We start from the raw sequence: 18732 nt of genomic DNA on the forward strand, positions 1-18732 counted from the left end.
GATCAAAAATCTAGGTAGCAGACCTGTCACGAGTGAGACTGTCCTTGGCACAGTGAGTTATCTGAGATGGCTGATGTCTAAACTGTGGGTATACCTTAGTCCTCACCACAGGTTCCGCAGTCAAGACCAGCGCTAGTGTGAAGTCACACTCAGGACAAGTGTCCAGTGCAGTCCACTCATAACAGAAGTCAATACCAGAATCCTCTCCAGACTGCTGTCTGAGCCAGAGGACCCACTCCAGAATGGGGTCTGAATAAGAAGACAAAGATTCTCCTCTCCTCACCTTCCCTCAAGCCTCAGTAGACTCCACAAAAGCACTCCCACAACTGCATTCACAAGTTTCTCATGCCAACCACAAAACTCCACGATCTCCATGTCTCCCCTACAAATCAGTTCTACTCATAAACTCTAATTAAAGTTAACAATATTTTTATCTTTTCAGAGGCTTTAACCAATCCCTGACTTTCAAATTCCAAAGCAGAGAGGAGAATACATTGTGCTCCAGACTTTTTTCTCTTTCTTGTCATGGCCACTTTAGGCAGCTTGTTATTTTGAGTTTCTTTGTAGCTCTAAAACAAACAACACATTTATCATGGAGAACATTATCTGCACAGTTTGAATATTACTGAATATCCGACCATGGGCCCCTCCAAAAATGAGAGAAGTGCTTTTGTGTCCCAACACAGATCATTTCAGAGCCGCCACAAATATTGTGTTCCATCTAAAATTGTTTTGAAAGTCTGAGGCTTCCCAAAAAACTCTGCAGGCTGACGGATGACACCACCTGATAGTACCCTCGATAGTGTCCAGTAGACGGTGAACATGGAAACTCGCGAATTTTTTTTCTACCATCCCTGTTCACAAAGAGCGTTTACGACACTGTCGTGTCACGTTGTCCAGGTGACCTAAATTTCTCTTCCATCCTCTGCCCCTGCTGCGGCAAGCGCCACCTAACAGGTAGATCCAGGTAGACAGCTTTTCCGCCTCTTCCGCCGAACGCGTTGTTTGCACACAGGTGTGAAAATTTTTGGATCCAGCATTCTGTCGCCCGTAAATGCTTCGAGATGTTCCTTTCTCTAATAGCAGCATGTTTCTTTCAAGCCCCAAACGTCCTGTGCAAGATTTATTTTTAAATTACCAAACTACCTGCTTGTTCTCAATTCCGAAAAAATACTATTCGAAGGAGAGCCACCATAAAGATCCCTCATGCATTAATAATGTACATGCTCCCAACACTGTCTGCTCATGCCGGTGTCGTAATGTACTCGCACAAAAAAGATGTTTAGGTGCTAAATCAACTTTAGATTGTATCCTTGAGTATGGAGAATAGTGCGAGAGTGATTTGTCATGTCTCAGCTTCTTACGCTCACAGCTGTTCTCTCCGGACCATAAGTGATACGTTCACCAAGTTTGTTTGAGATCAGTCCAGTGGGTTAGGAAGAAATATGGAACATAGTTATAATATTTATGGATTAATCCTGCATCAGGAAGAGAACAGATGTTCACAAATATGAGGGACTCAAATAAAAATATACAGAACTATATAATAAAGTGATCTATTGCTAATTGCAATATACTTATACAATCACTTTCTGACATCTCTGTCGCAATATTTAACACATGGAAGAAATGTTTAATACATTATCCATGTTACTGACAACAAATTACAAAAATGTAAATGTTCACATACATCACTATGAAAAACATGATTTCATCGAAGTTCAAATAACTGCTTGATTCTTCCTCACATGTAAGGTTGAATCAGATGCTTCCAATACCACATAGTAAAACATCATCTCCTTTGTATTCCACATGTTAGAAGTGGGGGTGGGTAAGGGGGGGGGGGGGGATGGAGTGGTTGATTTGGATCTGCACGCCTAGTTCTCAGATGCTCCCGGCAGCTATTTCTCGAAGTCTATAAACCCTATACAAAGTACTTTATCACGGCCAGCCACGGCATGGCAAACTTCATTCAGGCTGGCTGTGCAGACTGCAGATAAGTCAAAGCTCAGCCTGTCTCGGCTTTGTTCTTTCCTTCCCGGAAGTATCCACTACAGCGCGACGTTTCATTTAGTACTGAGGTCAGGCATTTTTCGGTCGGCACAACACTTATCAGTTTGGCAGACTTTGGGTGTCAGCGCAATTTATTCTATGCTGTTTGTTCGTTGGATGAAGGACGTTCATAGGCACGTTGGCTGTTTGCACAAACAGAGGCAATCTGTAGATCATTTGTCAGAATCCTTTAATAGTGAGAAGGAAAGGGAGAAGAAATGTTTGATAATTCTCTCTATATATATTATATAGTCAGCTACAGAATATTTGCTGTGAAATGCTATTACAATAACATGCAGAAAGAATTTAAACATTTTGTTAACAATGAAAGAGCAAAAAATTACAACAGCCGACAGACGGGATTCATTGTTCTGCATATCAAGAAACACTTTGTGCTAACTTTACAGCCATACAGCACTTGAAGAATTTGGTGGTATTAACCGTGAAGTTTCAGAAGTCGTATGCAGCGTTCCACTGCCAGTTGCAACAGTTTCCGATGCAACACAGTAGACTCCAAAGTACGTTGGTTAAGCCAATAAACGTGCCTGGAACGAAAAAAAAAAAAATGTGTGTGAAATCTTATGGGACGTAACTGCTAAGGCCATCAGTCCCTAAGCTTACACACTACTTATCCTAAATTATCCTAAGGACAAACACACACACCCATGCCCGAGGGAGGACTCGAACCTCCGCTGGGACCAGCAGCACAGTCCAGGACTGCAGCGCCTCAGACCGCTCCGCTAATCCCGCGCGGCATGCCTGGAACGATTTGTCGATTTGGAACTCGCTATTGTTCTATTTTCGAAGGAAAAAGGAATGCAGGAACAAAATTTAGAGCGTCCTAGATGGATTTCAGACCTTGTTTTTAAGTGGAATTGACTGCATATTGCCCACAGTAAGAAACTGCAAGGTGAGAAACAATTTCTTTCTGATTTCAGGGTGACGCGTTAAAAAAGAAAATTGCGTTATGGAAGGAACACTTGCCGACGAATACGTTGTTCGAAGAACTCATTGCATTTGAAAGAATTACAAGTATAGTTTCCTAAAAACGTTGAGGACACTGCCAGTCTTAAATATGTTTTCGAGAGTATTTGCATTTCAGTTCAAATCGCCGCTGTAATGCCCAGATGTATCTGAATTACCTACAACGTAATTCCCATTTTAATGACAGTTTCTTCTTCATTAAAACTGTACAGGAAATCTACATTGCTTTCCTCATAGTTGAGTTCCCTATCTCGATAATGAGGTTTTATAAGTGCCACAAACTTTCGGTTGTTATATTTGTCTGAAGGGGCTTTTTTCTATTTTGAAAGTAATTCACGAGTATGAGGCAACGTGAATGCGAAAATCTCTGAAAACGTTTGAGTCTGTCCGTAAGGCAATGGTTTGTACGTCAAAAATTGTTAAATAGTACTGAAAATTTGTTTTATATGTGATGTAGGTTGTGAAATGTTAAACATGAAACGAGGTCATATGCAGTGCGGCTGTACTGCTACTCAAATGTGGCACATTTGCAGTTTCCCCCACTTCTTTAACTTCACAGTCAGACTGCGTGGTATGGTGGTGGGGGAAGTGTGCAGTTAGGCTGAGCGCTACTTTAGTCATGCCAGGGAATGGCTCGCAAGCTGAAGTCTTGGCCGCTTCTGTGGTAAATTATATTCGTTGCTTCTTTCAATAGCTTCGTTCACAACCTGTCGATGGTCATCATTTTCTAAAGCCAGCTTTCACTTTTCTCTGGTTGAAGACCATAGTTTCTAGACAACTAGTTAGAATGTTTCTAAAAGTCTCGTAAACCATGTACAAATGGCTAAGAGACCTTTAATTCTTTGAATATTCCTCGCAGCTTTTCATTAGAGTTACAAAAACTGCACCATTATTCCTGCTATTTGTTATCGTCCCTTCATGCAAAACGTCTGTGAATAACTGCGCAAGGTTTGATTTCTCCACTTCTGTACCTGCTTTCATACTTCTAATGTTATTGCATCATTCACTGGAGTTTTTCCACTTTCGATGTGCCAGATTGCTTCCCATTACTTTGATGTTACTTCCAGTGTGCCCTAATCGTCGGAGTATGTTAGCTGACTGCGTACAAACCATAGAACTTTATTACTGATTGTTATCCTTAATATACGATAGTGCCCAAAGACTTCCTGATAACACTTATAAATCTTTAGTCTCTACTCCTGAGTGGACATGACGACCAACGAAGTTTTCCAGTGGCAGAGCGTTGCATAGTCTGATCATTCCTGATACTTTTTTCATCATGTCGATGGGTGGGCGCTGATCTGTCGTCTTCCTGGAAAACAGCTCCTTAACATCTGGACTGCGGGACAGAGACAAGCTGGCGACGGCTACATTATACTCACAAGGGAACCTCCCCATCGCACCCCCCTCAGATTTAGTTATAAGTTGGCACAGGGATAGGCCATGAAAAACTGAATACAGATCAATCGAGAAAACAGGAAGAAGTTGTATGGAACTATGAAAAAAATAAGCAAAATATGCAAACTGAGTAGTCCGTGTGTATGATAAGCCACATCAAGGTACGTGGACACTGAGGAGCACCGTGGTCCCGTGGTTACCGTAAGCAGCTGCGGAACTGAAGGTCGCTGGTTCAATCCTCCTTCGAGTGAAAAGTTTTAATTTTTTATTTTCAGACAATTATCAAAGTTCATGCACTCAGACATGATCAACTTCGCTCTCCAAAATTCCAGGACATGTTCAGATTTGCTTGAACACATGCAGGATTTGACGGTCTACACACGGAAAAAATTTGAAAACGTTAAAAACGTATGTTTTGACAGAGCACAGGGAAAACTGTGCGACTGCGAAACTATTGCTTTCATTTGTTGCCGTTTATGTGACAAACTCTTATGTTTTCATCACTTTTTTGGGAGTGATTATCACATCCACAAGAAAACCTAAATCGGGCGAGGTAGAAGAATCGTTTTACCCATTCGCCAAGTGCGCCAAGTTAGGTGGGTCGACAACATATTCCTGTAATGTGACGCACATGCCGTCACCAGTGTCGTATAGAATATTTCAGATGTGTTTTCCTGTGGAGGAATCGGTTGACCTATGAATTTGCGATCAAATGTTTTCGGTTCCTATTGGAGAGGCACGTCATTTCGTCTACTAATCGCACGGTTTTGCGGTGCGGTCGCAAAACACAGACACTAAACTTATTACAGTGAACAGAGACGTCAATGAATGAACGGTCAGATCGCAACTTTGCGAAAACAAAGTAAGTAAAATCTTTACTCGAGGGAGGACTCGAACCAAGGACCTCTCGTTTCGCAGTTACTCACTCTAACCACGTGACCACGGCGCTCCTCAGCTTACATATGTCTTGATGTTGCATATCTTACACTTGGACTACTCAGTTTGTATATTTTGCTTATTTTTTCATAGTTCCACACAACTTCTTCCTGTTTTCTCGATTGATCTGTGTTCAGTTTTTCAAGGCCTATCCACTGTGTCAATTTATAACTAAATCTGATGGGGGTGCGATGGGGAGGTTCCCTTGTCAGGAGGGACATTCACATGCGCGCCCATGAGTCCAGTGGAGCTCATGCAAGGCACCAAGATGGGCAAAGAGTATCGAACAGTGGTTGCGGACCACATGCACTCCCGGCGGCAGTGGCATTTTCCAACAGAATAAGGCAACTAGTGTGATGCAATGGTTCGAGAAAGACTGTGGCAAGTTCCAATTGATGTGCTGGCTCCCCAACCCGCTAGATCTAAATCGGATCGAACACATTTTGGATGAGATTGAACGTGGCGTCAGAGCTTATCGCCCCTCTCCCCGGAATTTACGGACGTTAGGTGACTTGTGTATGCAGATGTGGCACCAGCTCCTTCCTGCAACCTACCGAACCCTCAATGCTTCCATGCCACGGCGAGTCACCGCTGTTATCCGTCCAAAGGTGGACATACGCGCTATTAGGTAGATTGTCATAATGTTCTGGCTGATCAGTGTACATGTTCCATAATAAACAAACACACCGGCTTATAGAGAATACAGGAACACAGTTACTGATGATAACACCTTCTTGATGGGACTGTTATATCAAACGATTTTCGAAATGAAAGATTCTAAAGTACTTGTAAAATTAACTTCACATAAAGTACTTACCATATATTAACATTCTAACTACATTTCCAGTCTAAATTGGACTGAAAATCGTTAAAGAGAAATGCAACCGTTGTCACAATAAATACGAAATAGACGTTAAAAATGAATTAAATTTGCTCAAAAATATTCATTCTTTTGCGAATTTCTTTACTGTTTCTTGTCAAGGCGCGCTTCAGGATTATCCCGTCATCTGGTGTCCGCCTGCTTAGTTGGGTGGTAACGTGCTCGCCTCCCATGTAAGCGGGCCCAGGTTCGATTCCCGGCCGGGTGGGAGATTTTCTCCGCTCGTGGACTGGGCGATGTGTTGTCCCCATCAATAATTTTATCCTCATCACCGGCGCGCAAATCGCCCAATATGGCATCGAACGAAATAAGACTTGCAATTGGCAACCGAATTTCCTCGAATGGGGCCTCCCGGCCAACGATGCCATTAGCTCATTTTCATTTTTTACCGTCATCTGATGACCTGATAAAATAAATAAAATTTGTTTTTATATGTGGTAGATGTTATAATAGTCTTATAACAGTCATTGCAATAACACAACGGTGAAGAAAAATGAAATGTTCATCTCCGATACGTACTGCATCACATTGACGCCTGGGTTCTAGGTAGTCGATGAGAAGCAAAGAATTTTTTTCTGGATAACTGCAGTGGCGACTGGAACGAAATTACTGTGACACAGCAATAAGCCGCGGGAATTGTCTTAAGACTGAAGGAGTCTAGAATTGGATTATATGCTCGAACCGTGCTGAGAAGTGTTTCCAGTGCGTATTATGAAAGCCTGCACAATAGTAAACAGTGTGAACGTTATTCACTCAAAGGGGGTTCCTATTGTTCTACTGCATACTTAACTGCTACTGAGACAGCATGATTTAAAAGTGCTTTAGCAGAACCAACTTTCATTTTCTCGTAATGCATTTTCTCGGAGGTTCGAAGGAATGTTTTTCTCTTTCTCAAAATTATACAGCTTTAAAAAAGGTTCTATGGAGACAACTGTAACTGAAAAATTGTTTTCTGTGTCTTTGGGAAGAATAATGTGGTTGGTCATAGTTAAATGGTTTTTCAGGTTCTTCAGAGTATGAACTACGTCAGGCATGAAGTATAGTTTCCGAACGCGTTCTTAAGATTCGCCTCAAATTGATCAGGTGTAAAATGAAGCTAGTAAATGAAAATAAATATTAAAATGTAATATGATACAGCATTTAAACCGTTTCATAACTGTAATACGAACAAAGTAAACTTAAGAAGAGATCATTATTAAGCTGAGGTAGCAGGAAGGAAGAAGAAAAGGAAACGTGGTCTGAACGAGGATGGATCTTGCAAAACTTGTATTTGCTGCTAACCCTGCTAGCAATTACGCTAACAGTGTTTTCGCTTCGTTCGACCTACGTTGTAGAATATATGTATGTTCATTGGTTCAAATGACTCTGAGCACTATGGGACTCAACTGCTGTGGTCATAAGTCCCCTAGAACTTAGAACTACTTAAACCTAACTAACCTAAGGACAGCACACAACAGCCAGCCATCACGAGGCAGAGAAAATCCCTGACCCCGCCGGGAATCGAACCCGGGAACCCGGGCGTGGGAAGCGAGAACGCTACCGCACGACCACGAGATGCGGGCTGTATGGTCATTGTTAAGTAATCCAGTATGAGAGATTTGTTAATTTTTTCCACGTAGTAGAAATAAAATTTTCCTTTCAGTTCGATGCAACTGTATTTTGCATCTTTGTGCAATGCTTTCACTTTGTGAAATTCAGAAAAACCGGCTACCATATATTCTGCCCTCGAACAGCAGTTTACTGCACAATACTGCACCATTCTTCACCGTAGAAAGGTTGACGCGTTCTGTTAGGCTCTTAATTTAATATAAAATCAGCCTGTACGTTTCACACTCTCCTGTGCTCTACGATTACCGCTAATTAGATCAGTTCTCCCACATACTCTCACGTACTACTTGGCTCCGAAAATGGCTGCATTGTACCACGTGACGTTTAATGATCAATGACAGCGCTCAGTTGTCAGCAATCCGGACATAAAAGACTGTCCCTTCTTTCTTTACGTACTGCTTTAGTATCTGTTCTCCAACGCCGTCTAGCAGACGCCTTGTCTTCTGCAGCGCAGAGTGTCCGATTAGACGCTACAGTTCTAACCTTGTGCCTCTTTCTTGTTGGCTTTAAATTTTCGACTGATGAAGCTCAAGCTCCAGTTGACGATTGACGACCAGTGCGTCAAATTCGTGTTACACATATGTACCGTTTAATATGTATACATCATATTTTATTACTCTTGGCTCTTGTTAATTGTAATAACCATTACTAGACTCCTGTAACGTCTACCATATAAAAGCACTCCGTCTTCAGGGCACGGGTGGCCTACCTTGACCATCCGAGTGCCCCGTCATCCTCAGAGGAGGATGCGGATAGTAGGGGCCTGTGGTCAGCACACCGCTCTCCCGGTCGTTATGATGGTATTCTTGACAGAAGCCGCTACTATTCGGTCGAGTAGCTCCTCGATTGGAATCACGAGGCTGAGTGCACCCCGAAAAATGGCAACAGAGCATAGAGGCTGGATGGTCACCCATCCAAGTGCCGGCCACGCCCAACAGCGCTTAATTTCGGTGATCTCACAGGAACCGGTGTGTCCACTGCGGCAAGGCCGTTGCCCTAACGTTTATCCTGTGCAAAAATAAGTTTTCTTTATTTATCAGGTCTTGAGGTGTTGGGATTAAGCTGAAACGTGTCATAAATAATAAAAATGTTCAGCTGTGTGTGAAATATTATGGGACTTAACTGCTAAGGTCATCAGTCCCTAAGCTTACACACTACTTAACCTAAATTATCCTAAGGACAAACACACACACCCATGCCTGAGAGAGGACTCGAACCTCCGCCGTGACCAGCCGCACAATCCATGACTGCAGCGCCTCAGACCGCTCGGCCTATCCCGAGCGGCCATAAATAATAAAGAAACTCACAAAAAACTGTGAATATTTTTGAATAACCTTACAGCGTTTTAAAGTCTATTTCATAATTATATCACCAATCTGAATGCTCGAACAGAAACAGGACACACTTTCCAATAAGAATGATACTGTACATACAAACTAATTTCAAGATATACATGCTTTTCCATTATGTTCGCAAAATAAAATTTTCCACAGTCATGATTAATGATAACTACAATTAGGGTAACGCACAGATAACGTAAAATCTTACAATTCGTCTCTTATTTCTTATCTTGATAGCGCGCATCCAGCGTCGCTTATAACTTGTGAGAAATAAATTTATTGAAATAGTTTGTATTATACTGGTTCAAATTTGTGACTTCGGAAAATAGGGAGGAAGCTGCTAGGGCTGTGCTGGTTTGTTCTGAGGAGTCGTGGGGAAGAGTCCTGCAGAGATAGTTGGGTGGATTTGTGTAGGCGGTAAATTAGAAGTGGAGGGAGTTTCCTGCAATGATATGGATGGCGATTCAGCCGATCGTCGATAATTTACTTTTAAGATCTTCGGAGATAGTCTCGCGCCCGACTTAGTACAAATGACGAGATACACTGAACAGTGACTAGCTCCTATGAATAGCAGTGTGATGATAGAAATGGGCTGTTGTTCTTGGTTTTGGATTAGTGAACGTAGGAATTTTATTAAATCAATTTTAGTATTATTCACAAGCGATCAGTGGTGTTTTGCCTCGCACCTCCTTATATCTAGTCGCCGCTATATCTCATTCGCAAGGGAATCAATTAAACTTACATCAATTAAAGTCACCTAAATTCATTACTCTAGTTCACTTATTTACTTAACTTTGTAAACTATTCAGTTAGTCTCTACTATTTTAGAATATAGAGAAATAACCAGCCCCACGCTCTACAATTGCTTTAAGACAAGCCAGATTTTCTCGCAGGTCAATGTTTATGACGTCGTATCAGCTGAACCATGTGTACGGTGATCCGATTTTCCAAGTCTGTTCAGTGATGGATACTGCCGGCAAAATGTGGTGCGAATCATTATTAGTAAATAAGTGCTAAACTAAAACCTCATGCCTTATCCTGAAGTTACTGCATGTACAGCCCAAATATAGCAAGCGGTAGATGTTTTTCCATTTATTTTTTCGTTGGAGTTGTCAGCGAGGGAAAGGTTAGAAATTATGTGGAAGGATTGTCAGAAATTGCTAAGTGCTCACATTCTCAAAGACTGATAGCTTGGGTCATATAATCACGGTGAACTATGCTATGAACTATGCTGCATCAAGGCATGCACATAGTTTTCAACTTTAATACTTGGCCTGTTAAATTAAACCTTCACCGTTATATAATATTACGCTGGGATATTACATTTTCAATTCAGTCAATAATAATGAGTTCAAAATTTTGTTGGCGCTGAAACCGATGGATAGGCGGTCTGCAACCTGGAATTAGGTTTATGCGTTTTAACCAGTTAGTAATACACACAACTAGATGATTACCTGGCGTTGTCTGGGCACGTAGATATTCCAAGATATTTTTCAGTCTTCCGTAAGTCCATTTTCTCCTTCTCCCTCTCTCTGTCCATCTCTCCTCCACTCTTTCAGTCCTTCTCCCATCACTACTTCCACTTTCCCCGTCCATCTCCTCCTTTCTTTCTCTCTCCATCTTATACTCTCCCCTCTCTCTGTCCACTTCCCCTGCTACTCTGCCGATCCATCTCCCCCACCTCCTTGTCACTCTACGTTATCACCCTCACCGTAGTAGAGGGCTTGTGGTTATTGCCCCCCCCCATGAGATATCTTCCCGGATCGTAACTAATATGTGTACCAAATTTCATTGAAATGGTTCCAGGGATTTATCATGATTATTTATCCATGTGTTTGCCCACGTACACAATAAATGGTTCAAATGGTTCTGAGCACTATGGGACTTAACATCTGAGGTCATCAGTCCCCTAGAACTTAGAACCACTTAAACCTAACTAAACTAAGGACATCACACGCACCTGCGACTGTAGCGGTCGCGCGGTTCCAAACAGAAGGGCCTAGAACCGCTCGGCCACACCGGCCGGCCCCACGTACACACATGTAAAATATATTTCACAAAATGTCTAACGTATTTTAGGCATATTATTACAAATATTTCAAGCGTAGCGAATTAGCCCTGAAGTTTCATCTCCACTCAGCTCAGTGTTTATGACGTCGTATCTATGTGTCGTACAGTAATATAATTTTGCATGCACTGTCTGCGAAATGATTTGCGAGCTGAATTAGTAGCAAAGAAGTAATGAATTAAAACGTCATGCATGACGCAGCAGGTTTTCTCGCATCTCCGTGTTTGACGTAGTATCTCCTGCTCTATGTGTCGGACAGTGAGATATTTTCGTAGCTATATTCAGCGGCATATGCGGATACTGTCTCCGAAGCGTGCTGCCAATAAAGTTACTATCAAAGATAAATGAATTTAAACTCCATGCATGACGCAGTAGTTTTTCACGCTTGTCGGTGTTTATGACGCCTTATGTCCTGAACTATGTGTTGTACAGTGATATAATTTTGCTGGTACATCCAGTGGAATACGTGGCCACTGTCTGTGAAATGTGTTGCGAATATAGTCAGTAGTACAAAAGTAATAAAAATTAAAACCTTATGCCTCATGTAGCAGTTCTACTGCATGAACAGCGAAAACGTAGTAAATGAAGTTTTTTTTTCGTTTTTAATCATTTTGTTGGGGTTGTCAACAAGGAGGTTTTAAATTATGTGTAATGTTTCTTGCAGCTTATTAAGTGCTTTCATTCTCAAATACTGGGTGACTAAAGTAAGAGTATTTGCGAGTCGTGGTCTGCGCTGCTGTTCACCCACCGCCCCCTCTTTGATAGGTAGGTAGTTCTTACCTCCACGGTGATTCTTTTCCGAGAGCAAGTGATAAGTGTATCAAGTTTGGTTGAATTCAGTCAAGTGATTTAGGACGAAATATGTGTGAAATGTTATGGGACTTAACTGCTAAGGTCATCAGTCCCTAAGCTTACACACTACTTAACCTAAATTATCCTAAGGACAAACACACACACCCATGCCCGAGGGAGGACTCGAACCTCCGCCGTGACCAGCCGCACAGTCCATGACTGCAGCGCCTCAGACCGCTCGGCTAATCCCGCGAGGCTTTAGGAGGAAAACAATGGCTCTGAGCACTATGGGAGTTAGCTTTTGAGGTCATCAGTCCCCTAGAACTTGGAACTACTTAAAACTAACCAACCTAAGGATATCACACACAACCATGGCCGAGGCAGGATTCGAACCTGCGACCGTAGAGGTCGCGCGACTACAGACTGTAGCGCCTAGAATCGCTCGGCCGACCCGGCCGGCGAATTAGGAGCAGATGTTGAACATACATACATAAACACGTATATGCAGACATACAAAAATTTTTGTAACCTGTATAGCTTTGGATGGTGCACCGGTATCCCTAGATAACGTAAGAGAATTAGTCCGCACACACATCTGTTCCGCCGGATTGTACGAAAGAGGTAATTTAGGGACCAGTAGTAATCCATTATTAGCGACTTTCGTCTCTCAATCCGGTTTGTGAAGTAGTACAGTCGCAGCGAATTAGTATGCACTGGCTGTGGTAATGCTAGAGCTTTACGTGTACTGAATTCTGATGCCACCAGAAAAATATTATTCTGTGTTGTGTACGTTGGGCTGTGAGACACTGGAGCGGGAAGGATATTTCGTTACCAAATTCGATGGTGGTGCGACGGCAGTACGGCGCGGCGTCCTATTGTGATCAAAGACAGCGGAATAGGAAACACGATCTGTTTCCGGCAGACAATGGTCCCCCCTTCATAGCGCTGCTCTGCTTTGCTCGGCTGTGCGCTGTTCCGGGCTCCACTTGCTCCTGCGGCGGAATTAATTTAATCTGATTCTGCGGGCGAGGGAGGGGCGGTCTTGGCTTGCTCCTCTGTTTGCAGGAGCGGCGCAAAAGGCAAACATTTGGCGAGGAGCGCTGCGGCAAAAGTTGAAGATGTTTTCCGAGAACCTCCACCGGGAGCCACCGCCGAATAAACACATTACTCCATTAATGGAGAGTGGGCCTTAATGGGCAGAATAAAGCGCTGCCGAGGCGATTATCGTGGCGCGTCTCGACTGTCCTTGGTAGGCAGGGAGGAGTTGGCGGCGCAGAACGGGTTTTAAAGTCGCTTAATCGATGTGGCGGTGATCGACGGAAATATACGGATGCTAACTGCTCTTTTATTACTGTACGTCTGACTAAACCGTACGATCATCTCTTGTAGTCTTCGGAGAAGATCAGTTTGTGTTCCGGAGAAATGTAGGAACGTGCGATGCAGCACTGGTAAGAGGAAATCGCTACTTTGATAATCTACATCTACATCTACATGATTACTCTGCAATTCACATTTAAGTGCTTGGCAGAGGGTTCAACGAACCACAATCATACTATCTCTCTACCATTCCTCTCCCGAACAGCGCGCGGGAAAAACGAACACCTAAACCTTTCTGTTCGAGATCTGATTTCTCTTATTTTATTTTGATGATCATTCCTACCTATGTAGTTTGGGCTCAACAAAATATTTTCGCATTCGGAAGAGAAATTTGGTGACTGAAATTTCGTAAATAGATCTCGCCGCGACGAAAAACGTCTTTGCTTTAATGACTTCCATCCCAACTCGCGTATCATATCTGCCACACTCTCTCCCCTATTACGTGATAATACAATACGAGCTGCCCTTTTTTGGACCCTTTCGATGTCCTCCGTCAATCCCATCCGGTAAGGATCCCACACCGCGCAGCAATATTCTAACAGAGGACGAACGAGTGTAGTGTAAGCTGTCTCTTTAGTGGACTTGTTGCATCTTCTAAGTGCCCTGCCAATGAAACGCAACCTTAGGCTCGCCATCCCCATAATATTATCAATGTGATCTTTCCAACTGAAGTTGTTCGTAATTTTAACACCCAGGTACTTAGTTGAATTGACAGCCTTGAGAATTGTACTATTTATCGAGTCATCGAATTCCAACGGATTTCTTTTGGAACTCATGTGGATCACCTCACACTTTTCGTTATTTAGCGTCAACTGCCATCTGCCACACCATACAGCAATCTTTTCGAAATCGCTTTGCAACTGATACTGGTCTTCGGATGACCTTACTAGATGGTAAATTACAATATCATCTGCGAACAACCTAAGAGAAATGCTCCGATTGTCACCCAGGTCATTTATATAGATCAGGAACAGCAGAGGTCCCAGGACGCTTCCCTGGGGAACACCTGATATCACTTCAGTTTTACTCGATGATTTGCCGTCTATTACTACAAACTGCGACCTTCCTGACAGGAAATCACGAATACAGCCGCACAACTGAGACGATACCCCATACGCCAGCAGCTTGATTAGAAGTCGCTTGTGAGGAACGGTGTCAAAAGCTTTCCGGAAATCTAGAAATACGGAATCAACTTGAGATCCCTTGTCGATAGCGGCCATGGAGGTAAGTGTGTGAAGTGAAATCAATAGGTGGAGTCCAAGGCATATGAACAGCAAACAGGTTCAAATGGATTTATGTTGAAGAAGTGATGACGAGACCTACACCCGATAGAGCTGTACCTAACCCGTCTTCAGCCTGCAGACGACAGCAATAATTAAATATACGAGGGTGAGTCAAATGAAAAACTTAAACATTTTTTAAATATTAATTATTGTGCAGAAGTGGTACAAAGCTGTATCACTGTTCAGCATAATCTCCCCCACGCTCATGGCAAGTCCTCCAGCGCTTACAAAGTCCATAAATTCCTTTAGAAAAAAATTATTTTTGTAGTCCGTGCAACCACTCATGCACCGCGTGGCTAACTCTTCATCAGAACGGAACTTCTTCCTCCCATTGCGTCTTTTAGTGGTCCAAATATATGGAAATCACTTGGTGATGACGAATGGCGTCATTCCTTGCTCGCTCTCTTCGTGTCCGGTTGGTGGAAGTGAACCCCGGTTTAGTCCCCAGTAACGATTCTTGCAAGGTATAAATGGCTCTGAGCACTACGGGACTTAACATCTGAGGTCATCAGTCCCTTAGAACTTAGAATTACTTAAATCTAACTAACCTAAGGACATCACACAAATCCATGTACGAGGCAGGATTCGAACCTGCGACCGTAGCGGTGGCGCGGTTCCAGACTGAATCGCCTAGAACCGCTCTGCCACTCGGTCGTCATTCTTGCAAGGAAGCCATCACCTTCTCGTTCAAATCGCCAAAGAAGTACCTCACAAGCATCAACACGTCGTTCTCTCATTTCGGGAGTCAGCTGCCGTGGCACCCAACTAGCAGACACTTTGTGAAATTGGAGCACATCACGCACAATGTGGTGTGCTGACCCATGACTAATCTGTGAACATGTGCAATGTCAATCAGTGCCAATCTCCGGTTTTCCTTCACTATGGCTTCAACTGTTACAATGTTCTGTGGAGACACAACTCGTTGTGCCTGACCTGGACGAGGAGCATCTTCCACTGAAGTCACACCATTTGCGTACTTCCTGTTCAATTCGTAGACTTGCTGCTGTGGCAAACACGCATCACCGTACTGAACCTTCATTCGTCGATAAATTTCAATAGGTTTCACACCTTCACTACACAAAAACCGAATAACAGAACGCTGTTCTTCCGTGGTGCAAATCGCAAGTGGGTCGGCCATCTTTATACTGATACTGCGACGGTATGTGTGCATCTGCAATGTGCTGCCACCTACAGGCCATTCTCAACGCTATTTGTAGCATGCTTACCAACTTACAGGATAACGGCGCGAAATTTCTATTTGTTATTGCAAATTTAAGGTTTTCATTCGACTCACCCTCATATTTAAGTAAAATCTTTGGTGTCTCAGGAAACAAGTAGAGTTTTCTGGTTGCGACAGTAACTCAATAGAGAACTAATGTATACTGACAACTTTTTCCGAGACAGAACACATTTCGTACTCACACGTTTCTTCCTTAGTTGTTTGCGCATTCTCATAGTTGGAGGAGCAGACAAGAGACAAGCGCTCGCCTTACTATTACCGGAAAATTGATGGGGTTCTTCCGTTGACCACACGGGATGCATTGTACAACCAGCAAGCTACAGGCGCTTATCGGTCTACAAAACATTGGGGCTGTACTTCAATCCTACCTTCCTTAATTGATGAATTAATCGTGACTGCAACATCACTTAATTATCAAGACATCCAGATCTACTACCGTTAGAAGTTATTGTGTATGGTTCTGCATAAAGACGGGCATGTAAAACTGGCGTATACGATATTAGAGCTACGTCAGATCATGAAAATTGATATACTATACCTACAAATGACCATCGAAATGCAGCAAGACGCTGAACGATCATTTGTGGCTTAATCAAGCAAACAGCGTCACAACTACGGGTTATATATAGCTATCAGGTGCCTTGTGAATCTGTTAACTATATGGCCAGTAGATAACATTATCAAAGTATTAATGTGACTTGTAAAAATAAAAGTCACATTAATTGTAGAATTTACGTCACTCTGTGATTTAGTTTCCCAGGTGTAGGTCTGTTAGGCCGATGAAGTGTGCCTCTTACTGTAATGTCACGGAAAACCCGCTTCAGGGTTTTCCCATTGGCTTTCGGGAAAAATTTGCTTGTAACTCCGTCCTGCCATCGAGATTTTTGTTTGCATGGTTTCCCTAAATCACCGAATGTAGGTATCATGGAAATGTAACCTTCTTTCCGCAAACTAATTCAATCAAAGAGTTTGTTCTCTAATAATATGGTGGTAGTCGTGATCTTAAACCTAAGCTTCCTCCCAGCTTAGCCGGCCGGGGTCGTCTAGCGGTTCTAGGCGCGCAGTCCGGAACCGCGCGACTGCTACGGTCGCAGGTTCGAATCCTGCCTCGGGCATGGATGTGTGTGATGTCCTTAGGTTAGTTAGGTTTAAGTAGTTCTAAGTTCTAGGGGACTAATGACCAGAGATGTTAAGTCCCATAGTGCTCAGAGCCATTTGAACCTCCCAGCTTCTGTTGTCTGTTTGGCCTCCCGCAATACGAGCCCTCGCGCAGTCTCCCGTCCCTGCTATATCGATGAGATGTTAACAACACTGGAAAAACAACAATAATTTTATTTCTATTATGTTGTCCGCTTCACTCGATTTTCTGTCACAAAACGGAAGTGGAGCCGCCTGGCTGCTTAACATGCAGCCTGAGCGTCTCATTAGGCACGTCGAGAACTCGAACTGCCGCCTCAACTTGTCTCACGTATCTGCACGGCTCCTGCATCCCAAATGGGCTCTTGGTCCTACCGTAAAAAAGCAGAATCCGTACAGCAACGGTAGTGACAGTGTTCGGTACTTCAGCTGAGAGACAGTTCGAGATTGGTCAACGAAGTATTACTCATGTTAATGACACAAAGATTCGCAGGTAACGGCCTCTAAGGCAATGTAAATATTGTCATATATGGTAGCAAAACTGATAAACATTTAAAAATAGGGAGAATAAGTTTGTCGCATACAAAAACAAAAATATAAAAACGCTGTGGTCTTCATTTTTGATTATTTTCCTTATACCTGTTGCATTTTACAACGTTCTGTCAGAAATTGTGGCCTATTCCAGGGTGACAATTTTCTAATAACGAATTCACTTGAACAGCTACAAACCGTACTATATAGTTGTCAACTCTTTGATTTTCTGGGTGTACAGGGACCATATGAATTATACAATAATAAATTAATTCTTAAAAAATGACATGCACGTGAATGTTATTGTGCACTATATCGAAGTGTGCTATGTTACAGCAAATAATTTGACCAATTCTCTAATGGAGATAATTATTTTCTAAAATTTGTAATTGGCAAGTTGTGAGACCGAAATTTCTTTAATGATAATACAATGTGCAACCCAGCTAAAGGATCACTGTTTCGAAATCCTGTAAACATTTCTCATTGCGGCGTACAAGTTTGAAATTTGGCTCAAATCTGTCTTCAAGGTTCCTCCGTTATTGTGCAAAAGCTAAGCGCCCTGTGACGTCACCGGCGGACCCGGCGACGCTTCAGACACCAAGGTGTCAACACATGCACAAGAAAAGTGGAGAACTCAGAAGTTCATTGGGCGGTAACATGGGTTAACGATGCCATGCTGACACCAAATTTCACCACAATTCTGCCAAGTCACTGCAGATATGTCACACGATAAGAACGTCGTCGCTTCCCCCTCTTACGCAGATTTTGCCCTTGTTCTTGATGCCTCCGCGATGGAGGTTAGAACCGTCACGCCTAATCTTTGAAATCACGCGGTGTTCTTGTGTGTGGCTGAGGAGTACAACACCGCTCGGAATCGACACAAAAAGTCCTCAAGCGGTTGCATAAAGGGCGTAAATGAAACTACCCCTTCCCCTGAGACGTTGATTTCCACAAATTTAAGTGCGGAAAATGACACTCTGCAGTGCGATCTTTGACATTTCTGACACCCCATGGATACTTCTCTAAAAACTTCGAGCTACCAGTCACATAGAATGTGATTTCACACCTTTGGAGTGCAGGGTGACTGCAATTTTTGCTCTGGTGTA

Source organism: Schistocerca nitens, chromosome 7 (assembly GCF_023898315.1).
Source record: "Schistocerca nitens isolate TAMUIC-IGC-003100 chromosome 7, iqSchNite1.1, whole genome shotgun sequence".
Taxonomy (NCBI): domain Eukaryota; kingdom Metazoa; phylum Arthropoda; class Insecta; order Orthoptera; family Acrididae; genus Schistocerca; species Schistocerca nitens.